At 39.3% G+C, this 17,317-nt stretch overlaps 1 long non-coding RNA gene across 1 annotated transcript; it reads left to right on the forward strand.

The window, feature by feature from the left end:
* The first annotated feature begins 9,516 nt into the window (after nt 1–9,516).
* Nucleotides 9,517–16,663, forward strand: LOC127535891 (uncharacterized). Its single transcript, XR_007944773.1, has 2 exons — nt 9,517–10,851; nt 11,174–16,663. It is a non-coding gene; the product is annotated as an uncharacterized LOC127535891 (long non-coding RNA).
* The last annotated feature ends 654 nt before the right edge of the window (nt 16,664–17,317 follow it).

Genomic DNA, 17,317 nt, shown 5'->3' on the forward strand with positions numbered 1-17,317 from the left:
GCTAACATTTCCTTAAGTTCGAAGGGAGCGGAGTCAAAGAATGCCAGAATCTGTAGCGATCACTTCGTTAAAGGTTAGTGAATTATTATGATATACATGCTTAGAGCCTTTCTGTGTTGGTTTTAAGACCCATTCTTTAAAGATTGGTAACACTAACTACCCACTTAACAAGCTAACGTTCGCTGTTTTTAGTTTGTTTACTCTCACAAAACTGTCACATTGAAGGATTATTTACCCTGCCATGCAGTCGCAGTGCGCGGTTATTATTTCTCCATCTTCTTTTATCAACAACCAGGTATGAGTTGGTGTTTTTGATAAACATTGCGAATGTTTCACCTGAAAAAAACAGCAGAAACACGTTTTAGCATCCACCAAGCTAACACACCTAACAAGTACAAGTTTACATAAATCGTTACTTACACGGCTTTTTATGATGCAGGATTTGTCTTTCAGGATCTTAACTCCGACTTCTTTAACCCATCCACAGACAAAGAAATTGTATGAATCCATGCTTTTCCAAGCCTTCATTTGTTTAGCAGTGCAAAAGCTTGTTTGTAGCACCAGATAGTTTGAGATATCAGGGAACTGAACTGGTGGATATTTTTCCAACTCGTAGGTCAAATCCTTCGTGGATAATGCATACGGATCTATGCCATCACAAAATTTGAGTTTTTCGATGTATTGAGTTTGCGAATTAGAATCTAAAGCATGAAAATACTCCAAAAAAGAATCGCGTTTTCCTTGCTCTGCGGCAGTCATTTTGGTTGGCCTGACCACCACTTCATTAACCGGAAGTGAATGCCACCACTAAAGTCACGTGTTTGCAAGCCACCTATTATCTTGAAATTACCTAAGTTAATAAAAATTTTGAGGGTTTTTGTCTTTTCTCATTTTCAGTACTTTACTACTAAAGAATTTTCAAAGCTGGGACAAAGTTGGAACCATGCCTAAATTCTTCAATTTACTTGTGTTCCATGCGGGCATGAAAAAAAAGCTAGATATTCTGCTCTCCCTAACGTCTTGTCAAGTTGGCAGGTAGTTAACAGTCTTCATACAAAGACAACGCTTTGTGGGTTCAGGTCACGCTTTATCTCCACACGAATTACTGTAAAACTGAAAAGACAAGAAAAATACAATAAGTAACGACATACACGAAAATACGCGTATAAACAAAGTATGCTAGCTTGATGCTAATTCCTATGGGAAAACCCATTGACATGCTAATGGTTAGCATTGCGGTCGAGTACAAGATCAAACTCAACAGCATCGTACTTGCTCAATTCAATAACACGAACGGTAAGTAATTCAGTACTCACAGGCATATATTTTCCTCACTCTGAGAAAAAAGGGAACAACAATAACAGCACATAGCTGGCACAAAGTTGGAACCATGCCTAAATTCTTCAATTTACTTGTGTTCCATGCGTGCATGAAAACAAAGCTAGATATAATATTGATTTCATTAACTGCTCATCAAAAACAATATATCCTTTTCTAAGTTCAGTATGAGTTTATTTCTGAAACCCAATTTGCCATCTCTGTGTGCACTTCTCCAAAGATATAGCCACATCGGGAAGTGACAGACTGACAACGTCTTGGTATCATACCATGGGTTTCTGCTACAATTAGGGTGACCACCTACCAATAAGCCCAAGGGGGGCAAGGGGTATGTTTCTGAGGGACAATGTGGGACACCACTGGGCACGACAGTGACCTCACTTTGCAGGCAGACTCACTAATAGTAGTGAAGCCATTTCTATCACATACCTCTTTACATGGTATATTAATAATGTATTATTCCACTAAACATTTGTAATTGCTAATGTATGGTCATGACCATACAACCATTGTTAATAAACCTTTAGCTTTCACTGTGTATTTTTTCTAAATAAAGATTCATAATATTCTTTAAAAAATCAATGAATTGACAGATGCACTTTCAGTGAATATTTATTCAAAGTGAATACACTTACATACATACATTTTTCTTGAACTGGTATTTTTTGTTTGAGCGTGCAGCATTGAGGAGGGCCTTTTCTTTCACTACATAAGTGTAGAGGTCCTTGCAGCTCAATGAGAAGTTGCTCTTCACCTAGATTTCAGACTTGATCAGGTCCACCGAACATCTGTCATCTCCATGAGCCTGTGTCGTTTGACATCATATTCCCCTCCATGTCCAACTGAAAATGACGTCCGGCAAAGCTCACAAAAAGCCCTCTCAGCATCACCCTTATCCCCTGTTACCCACAAATATTCACTTTCCCACTCTTTCCTATATACACACCTTCTTTTATTTACTCGGTGGCGGTCCCTCACTCTCAGCGTCTTTCTCCATTTTTCATTTGGCGGCCACGGGCGTCTTGTCCGTGGACCCCTGGTCTATACTGTATATATGCAGTCATGGAACAAATGATCAGACCACCCTTGTTTTCTTCAATTTCTTGTTCATTTTAATGCCTGGTACCAATAAAGGTATATTACTTGAAGAATACAATGAACACAACAAAAAAATGCAGCTCATTCCATCATACTTTATGTCCTATTTGACATGCTTCAGCTTTATTGTATTGCAGAGTATATAAGAGGACATTTCATATACATTTCATATGCAAAGGCCAAGAGTTGTTTCCTGCTGACATTCAGCACAACTCATAAGCTATCAGCTCTCATATAATGCCTAAAACAGAAGAATTATGTGAAGCCACAACAGCTATCTTGGCTCTGCTGGAAATTGGCATGAGTGAGAGACACGTAGCGAAAAAACTGAAAATCTCAAAGACAGCTGTAAATTACACGAAGAAAAAAACAAGCTCGCTGGTCAGAAAATGTCTTTCTACCCACCACATGACTGTCACTCAACCAATCCAGTTTCCAGTTGATGCTCACTTAAGCCAACTTACTGGTTAGGAGGAAGCCTGGAGAAACTACAAACCAGACTGTCTGCCCCTACAGTAAAACATGGGGGTGGATCAGTGACCATCTGGGGTCAATGAACTAGGTCATGTTTGGGGCTACTCTTGAAAACAGTCTTCTTCCATCATCTGAAGAACTCTTTCCTGCTTCCAATGACTGGATTTTCCAACAAGACATTGCCCCTTACCACACGGCAAGGTCAGAAAAAGCCTGGATGGAAAACCTTTTTTTTTATTTTATTTTATTTTTTTGTTGGAGAGTTTTGTTTATTTCACTGACATTTATTTATTTATTTATTTATTTATTTTTTAATAAATAATAAATAATAAATAATAATTTTTTAATCTTTATCTAGCTTTACAATATACAGTAATCATAAAATAAATCAATAGCAATAACATTAAGTTACTACACACGTGGACAAAATTGTTGGTACCCCTCAGTTAAAGAAGGAAAAACCCACAATTCTCACTGAAATCACTTGAAACTCACAAAAGTAACAATAAATAAAAATTTATTGAAAATTAAATAATCAAAATCAGCCATCACTTTTGAATTGTTGATTAACATAATTATTTAAAAAAACAAACTAATGAAATAGGGCTGGACAAAAATGATGGTACCCATAACTTAATATTTTGTTGCACAACCTTTTGAGGCAATCACTGCAATTAAACGATTTCTGTATTTGTCAATGAGCGTTCTGCAGCTGTCAACAGGTATTTTGGCCCACTCCTCATGAGCAAACAGCTCCAGTTGTCTCAGGTTTGATGGGTGTCTTCTCCAAATGGCATGTTTCAGCTCCTTCCACATATGTTCAATGGGATTCAGATCTGGGCTCATAGAAGGCCACTTTAGAATAGTCCAACGCTTTTCTCTCAGCCATTCTTGGGTGTTTTTGGCTGTGTGTTTCGGATCGTTGTCCTGTTGGAAGACCCATGACCTGCGACTGAGACCAAGCTTTCTGACACTAGGCAGCACATTTCTCTCCAGAATGCCTTGATAGTCTTCAGATTTCATCGTACCTTGCACACTTTCAAGACACCCTGTGCCAGATGCAGCAAAGCAGCCCCAAAACATTACTGAGCCTCCTCCATGTTTCACCGTAGGGACAGTGTTCTTTTCTTCGTATGCTTGGCTTTTGAGTCTATGAACATAGAGTTGATGTGCCTTACCAAAAAGCTCCAGTTTGGTCTCATCTGTCCAAAGGACATTCTCCCAGAAGCTTTGTGGCTTGTCAACATGCATTTTTGCAAATTCCAGTCTGGCTTTTTTATGAGTTTTTTTCAGCAGTGGTGTCCTCCTTGGTCGTCTCCCATGAAGTCCACTTTGGCTCAAACAACGACGAATGGTGCGATCTGACACTGATGTACCTTGGCCTTGGAGTTCACCTTTAATTTCTTTGGAGGTTGCTCTGGGCTCTTTGGATACAATTCCAACGATCCGTCTCTTCAATTTGTCATCAATTTTCCTCTTGCGGCCATGTCCAGGGAGGTTGGCTACTGTCCCGTGGGTCTTGAACTTCTGAATAATATGAGCCACTGTTGTCACAGGAACTTCAAGCTGTTTAGAGATGGTCTTATAGCCTTTACCTTTAAGATGTTTGTCTAGAATTTTTTTTCAGATGTCCTGGGACAATTCTCTCCTTCGCTTTCTGTTGTCCATGTTCAGTGTGGTACACACCTTTTCACCAAACAGCAGGGTGACTACTTGTCTCCCTTTAAATAGGCAGACTGACTGATTATGAGTTTGGAAACACCTGTGATGTCAATTAAATGACACACCTGAGTTAATCATGTCACTCTGGTCAAATAGTTTTCAATCTTTTATAGAGGTACCATCATTTTTGTCCAGGCCTGTTTCATTAGTTTGTTTTTTTAAATAATTATGTTAATCAACAATTCAAAAGTAATGGCTGTTTTTGATTACTTAATTTTCAATAAATTTTTATTTATTGTTACTTTTGTGAGTTTCAAGTGATTTCAGTGAGAATTGTGGGTTTTTCCTTCTTTAACTGAGGGGTACCAACAATTTTGTCCACGTGTGTATTAATGAAAGAAAACAAAAATAAAACTAAATGAAAATAAGAAAGTAAACTAAAAAGAGAGAAAGAAAAGGAAAATGAAGGGAAAGAAGAAAAAAAGAAGGGGAAATATATGTATATATGCATACACACGTACATCACATACATACCTGGATGGAGAACCAGAACATTGGAACCATGCCTCTGCCTGCTCAATCGCCAGATCTAAATCCAACTGAAAACCTGTGAAAAATCAGCAAATGCTAAATGGGGAATCACAAGCCCTAAAACAAAGCAGATTAATAAGAATTAGTGCAACAGGAATCGGCTGAATGGGCTGTAAGCAATCATCAATGCTATAGCTACTGATGGAAGAACTGAAGTGATTTTAGTTATTATCAAGAAAATCATGGAAAATGTCTGATATCAGCTCTGAAATTAAACTCTTATGAGCTATTTTTGTAGTTATTATATTTGGCCAAAAACTGTCCCACCGAGCATTTTTCGGTCTAAAAGACGTCTAAATGACATCTAAATGTTCCTTAGACGTCTAGTCTAAAATTGGTATATCAGAGGTCTAAAAGTTAAAGTTTTTTTAGACGTCTAAATCTAGACATCTAAATTTTAGACGTTTATCCGACGTTCATGCTTATACCGAATGTAAACCCAGGTATACACTTAGACGTTTATTAGACGTCTATTAGCGGTCTAGTCTAAATTTAGACATCTAAAAAACTTTCATTTTTAGACCTCTGGTATACCTATTTTAGACTACACGTCGAATAGACGTCTATTATCCGTCTGTTACACCTAAAAAAAAGTCAGTGGTTTCCTATCAATACTGTAATAAACTGACAATCATTAATGTATATTTTCCCCAAATTCGAATAAATTAATTAGAATTTGGCAATTTATAAAAAATATTCACAATAAAAATGTAAAAAAAAAAAGTACTGTAGACAAAAATCTCTCTCACAAAAAAAAGCCTAAATGAGAAATTACCTGCAATTCTTACCTTGATGTACTCTAAGGATGTCCCGACTATTTCGCCAATGTGTCTCTTTCTGGACCTTTCACAATACATTTTTAATCTAATGTCATGCTTTTTCATAATTTAACACTAATCTACATTTGTCATCAGTAGACTGGAATTGCAATTACAGTACATTATTCATTCAGAGCACAACTGCACTTACTCAGATTACTGATCACTGGTTTGAGGAAATTGATAATCAAAAGATAACTGGAACAATATTTATAGATTTATGTGTGGCTTTTGATTTGTTGGATCATAATATTTTATTAGACAAATTAAGATTGTATGGATTTACATCATCAGCTGTGAAATGGGTTGAAAGTTATCTTTGTGATCGAGAGTATAAGGTTTATTTTAATGGAAGTTATTCTGAGTTTGGACTGATGGACTGTGGTGTGCCCCAGGGCAGCTGTCTGGGACCTTTGTTATTTTCTATTTTTACCAATGATTTTTTGTTGGTGTTACAACATGCAACCATGGCTATTTATGCAGATGACACAACAGTATATGCATCTGCACAAACTGTAGGTCAACTGAATAGCATCTTAAATGATGAAATGGCTTCCATTACACAATGGTTTCAAGATAATAAATTAATTATTAATACTGGGAAAACAAAATGCATGGCAATAGGTTCTATATTCAATATGAGAAATGCACCCAGGCTTCACTTAATTCAAGGAAGTAAATTAATAGAACAAGTAGAGGAAGCAAAATTATTAGGTGTAGTAGTAGATTCTAAATTGTCCTGGACCAGTCAAGTTAATCATTTATTAAAGAAAATGGGGAGAGGTATGGGAACCATTAAATACTGTAGAAAATACATTCCTCAGTGGTTGACCAAACAGCTAGTTCAATCATTAGTACTGTCCTATTTAGACTATACATCAGTCATTTGGTCTAATACGAGTGAAAATAATTTACACAAGTTACAAGTAGCTCAAAATAGGGCAGCACGGATTGTGTTAGGTTGCCCTTATAGAACTAATATAACAACAATGCATAATAACTTGACTTGGCTGACAGTTAAATGCCGATTTAAGTACTTTTTAATAACATTTATTAGAAATGTTATTGTTTCAAAAATGCCAAAAATTATTCATTGTAAATTAGAATTTTTTTCAGGTATTCATAATTATAATACACGCCAAGCAAGTGAAACAAGGTGACTATTGCCTCAGAGCAGAACAAATCAAAATCAACGAACTGTGAGTTATCGAGCCATGATTGCACGGAATACTTTACCTAGATTTCCAGCCCGATCTCACGAGGATTCGTGAAACTGTCACGTAAATTTTTGTTTCGGTTTCGTGCGCACCAACACGATTTCGTCATGTTTTTCGTGCCGCTCACAACGAAATGCACACCAATGTATTTTAAACGGCGGATTTTTCGTGCCACTCAGAACGTATTTGAAACAAATGGGTATATTATATTTTTAATGTGAAACCGTTGCGAATCCAACGCTATATTTTGCATTACATCATCCCTAACCATATCCCTAACCATAACCCGGTGGTACACTTACCAATTTGCATAGGAATTTAAAGAATGTCCAAAGGGTGCAAACGCGATTCTAAGAATGTCCGACGGCTGCAAACGCGATTACACAAACAGTATACGCCGATGGACAGCTTAGATTGTCATGAATCCGCCGGTATAAACCACTTTCAGATGTGATTACCACAGCGGGTTTCGTTGTGAGCAACACGAAAAACATTTCGTTGTGAGCGGCACAAAAAACATGACGAAATTGTGTTGGTGCGCACGAAACCGAAACAAAAATTTACGTGACAGTTTCACGAATCCTCGTGAGACCAGGTTGAGATTTCTGACTGTAGAGAACAACAAAATTTGTTTTCAAAATAAATTGAAACTTTTTCTGTTTACACAATAATGGACACAAAAGAAATACTAAAGTGAACCTACAATGAATGTAATATGACTTGTTATCATTGTTAACATTGTAATATGCAGCTATGTTTTTGTATTTTTGTTTCTCTTGTCTTCAGATTTTCTCATTGAGCTCTTGGTAGCTTTTTGTTAAATTGTATGATAGGTGTGTAGAAGGATGTAGGTGTGTGTGTGTGTGTGTGTGTGTGTATGTGTATGTATGTATATATCAACCCGGTCTCACAAGGATTCGTGAAACTATCACGTAAATTAATCTATGGTTACGTGCGCACCAACACGATTTCTCATATTTTACGTGTTGCTCACAACGAAATTCAAACCAATGTATTTCAAGCGGAGGACTTTTCATGCCACTCAGAACGTATTTCAAACAAATATTTTTAATGTAAAAGCGTTGCGAATCAAAGCGGAGGACTTTTCATGCCACTCAGAACGTATTTCAAACGAATATTTTCAATGTAAAAGCGTTGCGAATCCAACGCTATATTTTGCATTACATCGTCCCATACATATAATGTGATGCCTTTATTTTTGCTGCAGGATTTGGGTATTTGAGATTAAAAAACGTTAGTGTTTGTTTGTTTGCAAACGGGTTTGATTTTGTTTTCATATCTGAGTCTTAATCACACCTGAATAGAACGTTTAATTAATCAAATATTCCTCGTGTGTCATGTTTCTCCTCGGTCAGATTTAAGCGAGTTACGTAGGGCATTTTGAATCGGTATATTATATTTTTAATGTAAAAGCATTGCGAATCCAACGCTATATTTTGCATTCGCAGGGGCCGGCAATTAGATGTGGCTTCGGGCCAAAATTTGTGTAAACATTATTCGGCCGTTTGACCGACGGGCCGGTATTTATTAAATAATTTTGATGAGTGGGTATCCGATGCCTGTATAGCTCAGCACGTTAATCAGGTGACTCATGTACAAGAGCTGGTCTCGGACGCGGGTTCGATTCTGGTTTGCTTTATTATAATATTTTGGAAGTTTTTCATACACAAATGCAGATTTCTAAACGGACTGCTGTAAAACTTTTTAACATGATTGAAGATATCAAACTCATGGACAACTCCTAACCCATTGGACATTCATGCGGACAGACTCCTGTTTCAATTTAAAAAAAGACAAAAACAAAACAAAACAAAACGTGCAGCACTTCGGCACCTTTCTTCTTTGGTGGTGTCTGTGTAAAACAATGTCCAACATGCAAACAGCACACCTAGCGCCATGAAGCACAAAATGCAGGTGTAAATCAATGGGGTGCTGAACATAGTAATATTCATAGCGGGAATAATAGATAATAATAATAATGATAGGTAATAGAATATTCTGAAATCAAGCTCGACTGTAGACAGGTATTTTGCAAACACTGTGAACACACACACACTAATATATGTTAGAGAAGCAGATAATGGCAGTAAAGTCAATTATTTTAATAATTTGAAGAGACAATATATGATTACGCCATATATACATATATAAACAAAATACTGACTAATGAACACATATTTCTATATAAAACTATATATATATATATATATATATATATATATATATAATATCATTTTCTGACATATCTTTTTTAATATATATGTATGAATTATATTGATAGTCTATATGTGATTTATATAATAATTTTCTCTGATATATAACTTCTATCTATTGTTTTAGTTCGTCAGTGCAACACGGATTTTATTTAACACAAACCACCAGCATACATGCACAGTACTCCTTGCCCGGCGCTACACCGGACCTCGTCCGGTAAACAGTCTCAACGTCCGCCCGGCTCTCCGCCGGTTCTCCTCCGGTAAACAGTCTCAGTGTGAGCCCAGCTCTCCACAGGATCTCTTCCGGTAAGCTGCCCGCTCCACCGGACCTCGTCCTGTCCGCTGTCCTCCCATGCGTCTCTTCGTCCTCTCTGTCCGCGTGCCTTTTATCCTCTGCTCCAGCCTGCTGCTGCAGAGAGAATCAGGTCAGTCTGATCGCCAACACCTGCGTCAATTAACCTGACGCTGCTCCCATGCACTCTCCTCCACGCCTCTCTCCCCTGCAGCTGAGCTCTCCCACGCCTATCGCCACAGTCATAAAACCAATGAAGAAGAAGAAGAAGCCTCGCGAGACCTGCCGTATTCAGTTGCGTAGGTGCAGTTGTTGCGAGATTAGAGCCCACAGCGGGAACAATCCATGGAGCGGAAGAAGCTATTCCGGGCATGGCTTCACTTTTTCAAGAAAAACAACGAAAAGGCTGAATGTAATCACCGTGACGCTGCATTGATAAAAGAATCGATAAGGAATCGAATCGATAAGTGGCATCAATAATGGCATTGACATCGATAATTTCTTATCAATTATCATCCCTATTCAACAGGATGTTGCAACAAGATGGAATTCCACCTTTTATATGATGCAAAGTCTGGTTGAGCAGAAGAGGGCGTTAGGAGCATATGCTGCTGATTATGAGCTGCCGGCCACTGTGACGGCAAATCAGTGGGCGATTTTAGAAAATATGATCACACTTCTGGTGCCTTTTGAGCAACTGACCAGAGAGATAAGTTCTGCAGAAGCCTCTACTGCTGATGTGATCCCTGCGGTAGTGGCACTGACGCGCCTGCTGATCAGACCTACTGACACCGACAGAGGCGTGCAGACCACAAAAGCGACCCTCCTGAAAGCTGTGAATGACCGCTTCCATGGTGTGCAACATGAGCCATTTTTTTCCATAGCTACAATGCTTGATGTCCGTTACAAAGACTGGTACTTTGACGTGGATCAAAAGAGGAGTGCAGTGACCTGTTGCTGACAGTGTTGGATGAAATGGATGATGACACGGGAAGTGCACACACCAGCACAGAGGCCCCCCTGAAAAGAAGACCCGAACAGGATCACTGCTGGACATGTATGAAGAAATTCTGGAGGAGAGTGTCACACATGGAGAGTTGGCAAATACTGAAGCAGCATCACAGGTAAGCCAAAAAAGAAAATCATACTGTAAAGCATAGTTCATGAGAGACTTTCATTTTGTATTTAATATTTTTGGACTGCAGAAATTAAACAAGTGTGTACTGTGACTGTACCGATTATTATTCCACATTGTCAGCTGTTGCCTTCTTTAAAACTGTCTGGAAATGTCTGGGGAAAAGCCTGTACCATAGCTTTGTTAAGTTCCATATACTGAGCCACCGTAGAGAATGGATTAAAAAAAAACAGTAATTGTACTGTCATTGCCTTAGAGAGAAGGGTTTAAAAACCTAAAATATAACATTTTTGTGTTCTTTTACTTTGTAGATAAATGCATACCTGTCTGAGGCCCCAATCTCCAGGAGCAACAGTCCACTGGACTACTGGAAAACCAACCAGTCCCGTTTCCCTGCACTTGCTCGGGCAGCACGCAAGTACCTGTGTGCGCCCAGCACAAGTGTTGACAGCGAGCGGCTATTTAGTGTTGCCTCCAATGTGATAGATAGGAATCGTCTAGATTGTGGGAAAGCAGAGATGCTAATTTTTGTGAAGAAAAACCTTCCCTTGCTCCTAAAAAGTTAGATAAAGACAAGCTTATCTGTCAGCTGAAGTCATCTCTAATTTGCCTTGAAAAGGTAAAGACTTAAGTTCAAGTTCAATTTCAGTTCAATTCAATTCAATTCAATTCAATTTTATTTATATAGCATCAATTACAGTCAAATTGTCTCAAGATGCTTTACAGAACCCATATGCCTGACCCCCAGAGCAAGCCCAAAGGCGACAGTGGCAAGGATAAACACCCTTTTAACAGGGGAAAAAACCTCAACCAGAACCCGGCTCTATATGGGGGGACCCATCTGCCTGCTGGCCGGACGGATTGAGAGGGACAGAGGAGGGCAAGGGGGAGGGATGGGAGAAGAGGGAGGGGTGGGAAAGCAAGGAAAGTACAACACACATTTGGATACATGTATGACAAGATATGTGAAACGAACAAAGTGTAAGCTAACATTGAAAACTGACTCATAATTTACTCTTATGATGTACGACTCTGACATTAAACATACTCCATATATAGCTAGCAGTAAAATTCAAACAGTATGTAGATTAGCATAACAAGTATAGTGAGGGCAATGCAGGGTTGACTGGTGGAAAAGGGGAGCTGGAAGTGGAGGGCTGGAGGAAGGTCAGCAGCAGCATCCCACACTGGACATGGTGGAGACTGGACCAGCTGGTGGAACATCGACCGCAGATCTGAAGCATCCAGCTCTGGGACCAGGGACACTCGGAGAAATAACACAGGGGGAAACAGAGTGAATGTAATGCAATAACGGTATACATATTAAATGTAAAGGTAGATAGAGAAGGGCTCAGTGCATCAAGAGAAGTCCCCCAGCAGCCTGTAGACCTATAGCAGCATGACTAGGGGCAGAACGAAGGGACGTCCAAGAGGGAGTCAGCTGTGGAAATGAAGACACAAGCTGAACCCCTGTGGGTCACCCAGTCAGCCCCAACTATAAGATTTGTCAAAAAGGAACGTTTTAAGCCTGGTCTTAAAAATAGAGGGGATATCTGCCTCCCGAACCCAAACTGGGAGTAGGTTCCACAAGAGAGGTGCCTGATAACTGAAGGCTCTGCCTCCCATTCTACTTCTAGAAATTCTAGGAACAACAAGTAAGCCTGCAGTTTGAGAGCGAAGAGTTCTACTAGGATAATAAGGTACTATCAGATCTTTAAGATATGATGGAGATTGGTTATTAAGAGCTTTATATGTCAGGAGAAGGCTTTTAAATTCTATTCTGGATTTAACAGGAAGCCAGTGAAGAGAAGCAAGTATGGGGGAAATATGATCTCTTTTGCTAACTCCTGTCAGTACTCTCGCAGCAGCGTTTTGGATCAACTGTAGATGTTTGAGAGAGCTATTTGGACAACCCGATAATAAGGAATTGCAATAGTCAAGCCTGGAAGTAACAAAAGCATGAACTAATTTTTCTGCATCACTCTGAGACAGAATGTTCCTGATTTTTTACAATATTTCTCAGGTGAAAAAAGGAAGTCCTACAGACTTGCTTTATGAGTGAGTTAAAGGACATGTCCTGGTCAAAGATAACTCCAAGATTCCTCACAGTAGTACTGGAGGCCAATGTGATGCCATCCAGAGTAACTATTTGCTTTGAAAGCGAGTTTTTAAGATGTTTGGGGCCAAATACAATGACTTCAGTTTTGTCTGATTTTAACAGTAGGAAGTTAAAAGTCATCCAGGTTTTAATGTCCTTAAAGCTGCTGTCCGGAGTTTCCATTTGTTTTCAATCTATGTATCATTTTTTAACAAAGCTTAAATGTGTTAGTCTAGTTCGATACTATAATATAAAGTTAGAATAACGCGATATGAAAATTTATTCCTGAGCTCCGCCTTCCTCTCATAGACCCCCATGTTATTCCAAAAAGCGCCGGTTGCTGCCGACCAATCAAGTTCGAGCTTCAGCTTTGTCATGCTGTCAATCAACGGTTACGCGCACAGCAAGCAAGCCCATGCAGAGCTGGGAGAGCTACGCACTACGCAACCGCGCGCACATTTGTTTTGCTTGTGGAGGAGAGAGCATCAGGGCTCAGCAACTTCCAGAAAAGTTACCAATCCCACGGCTTGTCAGGCCAAGAGACTGCAGGACGTTTTTTGGCTCGGGGTGCTCGCGTCGCTCCCCGACCACGGCCCTCCATAGCCCGCCTGACGGCTTCGTTTAGATGCCGTGGTCGGGGTGCTCGCCTCGCTCCCCGACCACGGCCCTCCATAGCCCGCCTGACGGCTTCGTTTAGATGCCCGACCTCTGGAGGAAGATGTTGGGGCATCTGGGACATACTCTTCATCAGAGGAGTCATGCAATTCTGAACTCTAGATAGAAATAAATAAACAATGTAACACATATACACGCGTAAATGCACTAAGTTTGATAAACAACGTCATTGAGAGGGATACACGAGTGTAATCACATATTGAAACTTTACTCGTTCGTCCTAGCAGATTCATGTTATTTTGGTATTAGGACAAGTTAGACTCAATACAGCATTCTAACGTAATTCCTTTATTATTTACTAAATGTACTAAATGTAGAAGAGGGGAAAACAGCAAAACAGGCGAGATGCTGCAGCACTCCGGGCACTTCTCTCATGTACTGCGCGCGTGCACAAATAAAGGGGCGAAATCAGAGGGAGGGAGGGTGGGACCACCAGTGTTCTGGGAGACGCTGCGATTCAAACTCCGGACAGCAGCTTTAAGACAATCTTGCAGTCTCGCTAACTGATCAGTTTCATCTGGCTTCATAGATAAATACAATTGTGTGTCATCTGCATAACAATGGAAGTTAATACAGTGCTTCCTAATAATATTGCCTAAAGGAAGCATGTATAATGTGAAAAGTATCGGTCCTAAGACAGAACCCTGAGGAACTCCATGATTAACTTTAGTATGCTCAGAAGAGTCATTGTTGACATGCACAAACTGGAATCTATCTGATAAGTAGGATTTAAACCTGTCCAGTGCTGTCCTTTTAATGCCAATTGAATGTTTTAGATGCTGTAATAAAATTTTGTGGTCGAATGTGTCAAACGCTGCACTAAGATCTAACAAAACAAGTATAGAGACTAGTCCATTATCTGATGCTATGAGAAGGTCATTAGTAACTTTCACCAGAGCCGTTTCTGTGCTATGATGCACTCTGAAGCCTGACTGAAACACTTCAAACTGATTATTCCTTTGTAAGTGTTCGCATAATTGATTTGCAACTGATCTTTCCAGAATTTTAGAGAGAAATGGTAGGTTGGATATTGGTCCGTAGTTAGCTAACACATCTGGATCGAAAGTGGGCTTTTTAAGCAAAGGTTTGATGACAGCAACCTTAAAAGCCTGTGGTACATAGCCTGTTACTAAAGAGAGATTAATCAGATCTAACATTGAAGAATTAATTAAAGGTAAGATCTCCTTGAAGAGTCTAGTTGGGATAGGATCTAAGAGACATGTTGATGGTTTGGATGTAGAAACTGTTGAAATTAGTTCAGAGAGACATATAGGAGTGAAGAATTCTAAAGATTCATCAAGTCTAACAGCCAATTCAAAAGCATCTGTGACATTTGTAGGAAGGGCCAGATTGATTTTATCTCTAATCATAACTATTTTACGTGTAAAGAAGCTCATGAAGTCGTTACTGGTTAGAGGTAAAGGAATACAAGGTTCAACAGAGCTCTGACTCTGTCAGCCTGGCTACAGTGCTAAAGAGAAACCGAGGGTTGTTCTTGTTCTCCTCTATTAAAGATGAATAGTATGTTGTCCTAGCATTACGAAGAGCTTTTTTATAGATTACTAGACTATTTTTCCAAGCCACATACACTTCCTCTGAATTAGTGGAATACCACTTTCTTTCCAGCTTTCGGCATAGTACGAATTACGGGGTTGTTTGGGGGGGTTTGACCCCCCAATTACAACTTCGATCCCCCTAAAAGGGGTACAAATAAGAGATTGGGGGGGTTGAAACATTTATCTGTCTTTTTAGTGTCAAAAATATTACAGTGTATTGTATTTTCCATATTCATGCCAGGAAGAGGCTTGTGCTAAAACACACACACCCAGACAGACACCCCTTGAGTGGACTATACCATTTTCACTGTCACTCGTTAGTTCCCAGCTGCCTGGCTGAAATCCAAGTAGCCGCGCGCGCGGAAAAAAATAAAATAAAAGAGCTAGACGGAAAAAAAGTTGGCTTTGCGCTGTTTCGGGACATCAACGACTTGGGGAGCACTGTGATGTAAGTTATCTAGCTCGTTTATTTTTATTTAGCATCCCACTTTCGGAATTACGAATTATATTTGGATTCATATTGTGTCCGGTGTCTCAGACGGATGTTATCATGTATCTATGTGTAAATGTCAATATGTTAATGCTAGCTTAAACTGGTGTGAATGTTACGTTAGCTTACACCGGTGCTCATGAGCAGTTAGAAAATGGGGGGCTGACGTTCATACAATAATGAAGACCAGTCCTCACTACTTTTAGCTTTTAGCTCCAGTTCTCTCTCAATGACTGACAGGCCTGTCAGCCTGTATGTCACCTTTATGAATATAGGAAAACACAGAACTGATGGACAACATGTAATCCAATTTCAGTCTGTTACAAAATTATATTATTTAATTTTAATAGTCTTCTGAACGGTGATCTATTTACGCTTTTGCCTTGATATTAGCTTTTATAATAGGCACTCCATGACAGTAGATTTCATGCAGGACTATAATCTGGCTGATTAGTTGAACTGTTAAAATCAACGTACTAAAAGCTGATTAACTGATTGCCTGTGACAGTTGTATTTGTCCAAATTTATGACTACTTCATTGAACTCAAATTAGATTTCATTTACAGAGCCAACATGGTCAAGAGGAAAGGAGAAGATATCAGGCACTATTTTGGTGCCAAAAAAAGAGTAAGTTGAAAATTAGGACATAGTTAAGAAAATGCAGCCTGTATTTTCAGTGGTTGTTATAGAAGCTATAAATACAGAGCATTATAGCATGGTGAATTTTACATGCATGTGCTGTTGTATTAAGGAGGCAGAGGGAGATATTGTGAGCAAGAAAGGAGGAGGAGAGGACAGTGAGCAGGCAGAGGAGGAGGAGGACAGTACACAATGCAGACATTTTTTTTGAAACAAGTAAGATTTCTGTAAATATTTAAAATGACCTATTAAAATTTAATGATTTTGTTTTCTTGTATATATGTTTATTTTATGTCTTTTCTCTATATTAAACAACAACAATAATAAAGATTGTTAAACCTTGGACCTTCATGATGCTGTAAGAATTGTGCAAGACTTCTGTTACCTTAAGCAGGCGCCTGCACTGTACTGGGTTCCCTTTTCACCCTGGCCTCTAAAAAATGTTGACCCCCCCCCCCCCCCCCCCCCCCCCCAATTGTCATTGTATAATTCGCACTCTGGCTTTCGGGATGCCTGCTTTAAAGTCCACAGCTGGGAATTGTACCATGGAGCAAGTCTTCTCTGAGATATAACTTTCTTTTTTACAGGTGCAACACTATCAAGAGTTGTACGCAGTGAGGCTGCAGCATTATTAACATAATAATCCACTTCTGTGGGGGTAAAATTATAATATTTGCCTTCTGATTTATCAGTAAATGTTGCTGAAGCAAACAGAGAGGGTATTATTTCCTTAAATTTAGTTACTGAATTGTCAGATAAACATCTACTGTAATGATATTTGTTCTCAGCTGCTATACAATCCTTAACTTTAAATTGAAAGTCACCAACCAGTGGTGAAGGTCCAGGTCCAGCTGCACGATATGAGTCAGACTGTCAGGCATGATGCGATGCATGGCACCACCGCTTAACTTCGCTTAACTTCAAAACGTAACACTCGGTCGTAATAAGGGCGTGTACAGATGACCTATGTGGTCGTTTTTTCAAAGAGGACAGTCTC

Source organism: Acanthochromis polyacanthus, chromosome 1, assembly GCF_021347895.1.
Source record: "Acanthochromis polyacanthus isolate Apoly-LR-REF ecotype Palm Island chromosome 1, KAUST_Apoly_ChrSc, whole genome shotgun sequence".
In the NCBI taxonomy this organism is placed as follows: Eukaryota; Metazoa; Chordata; class Actinopteri; family Pomacentridae; genus Acanthochromis; species Acanthochromis polyacanthus.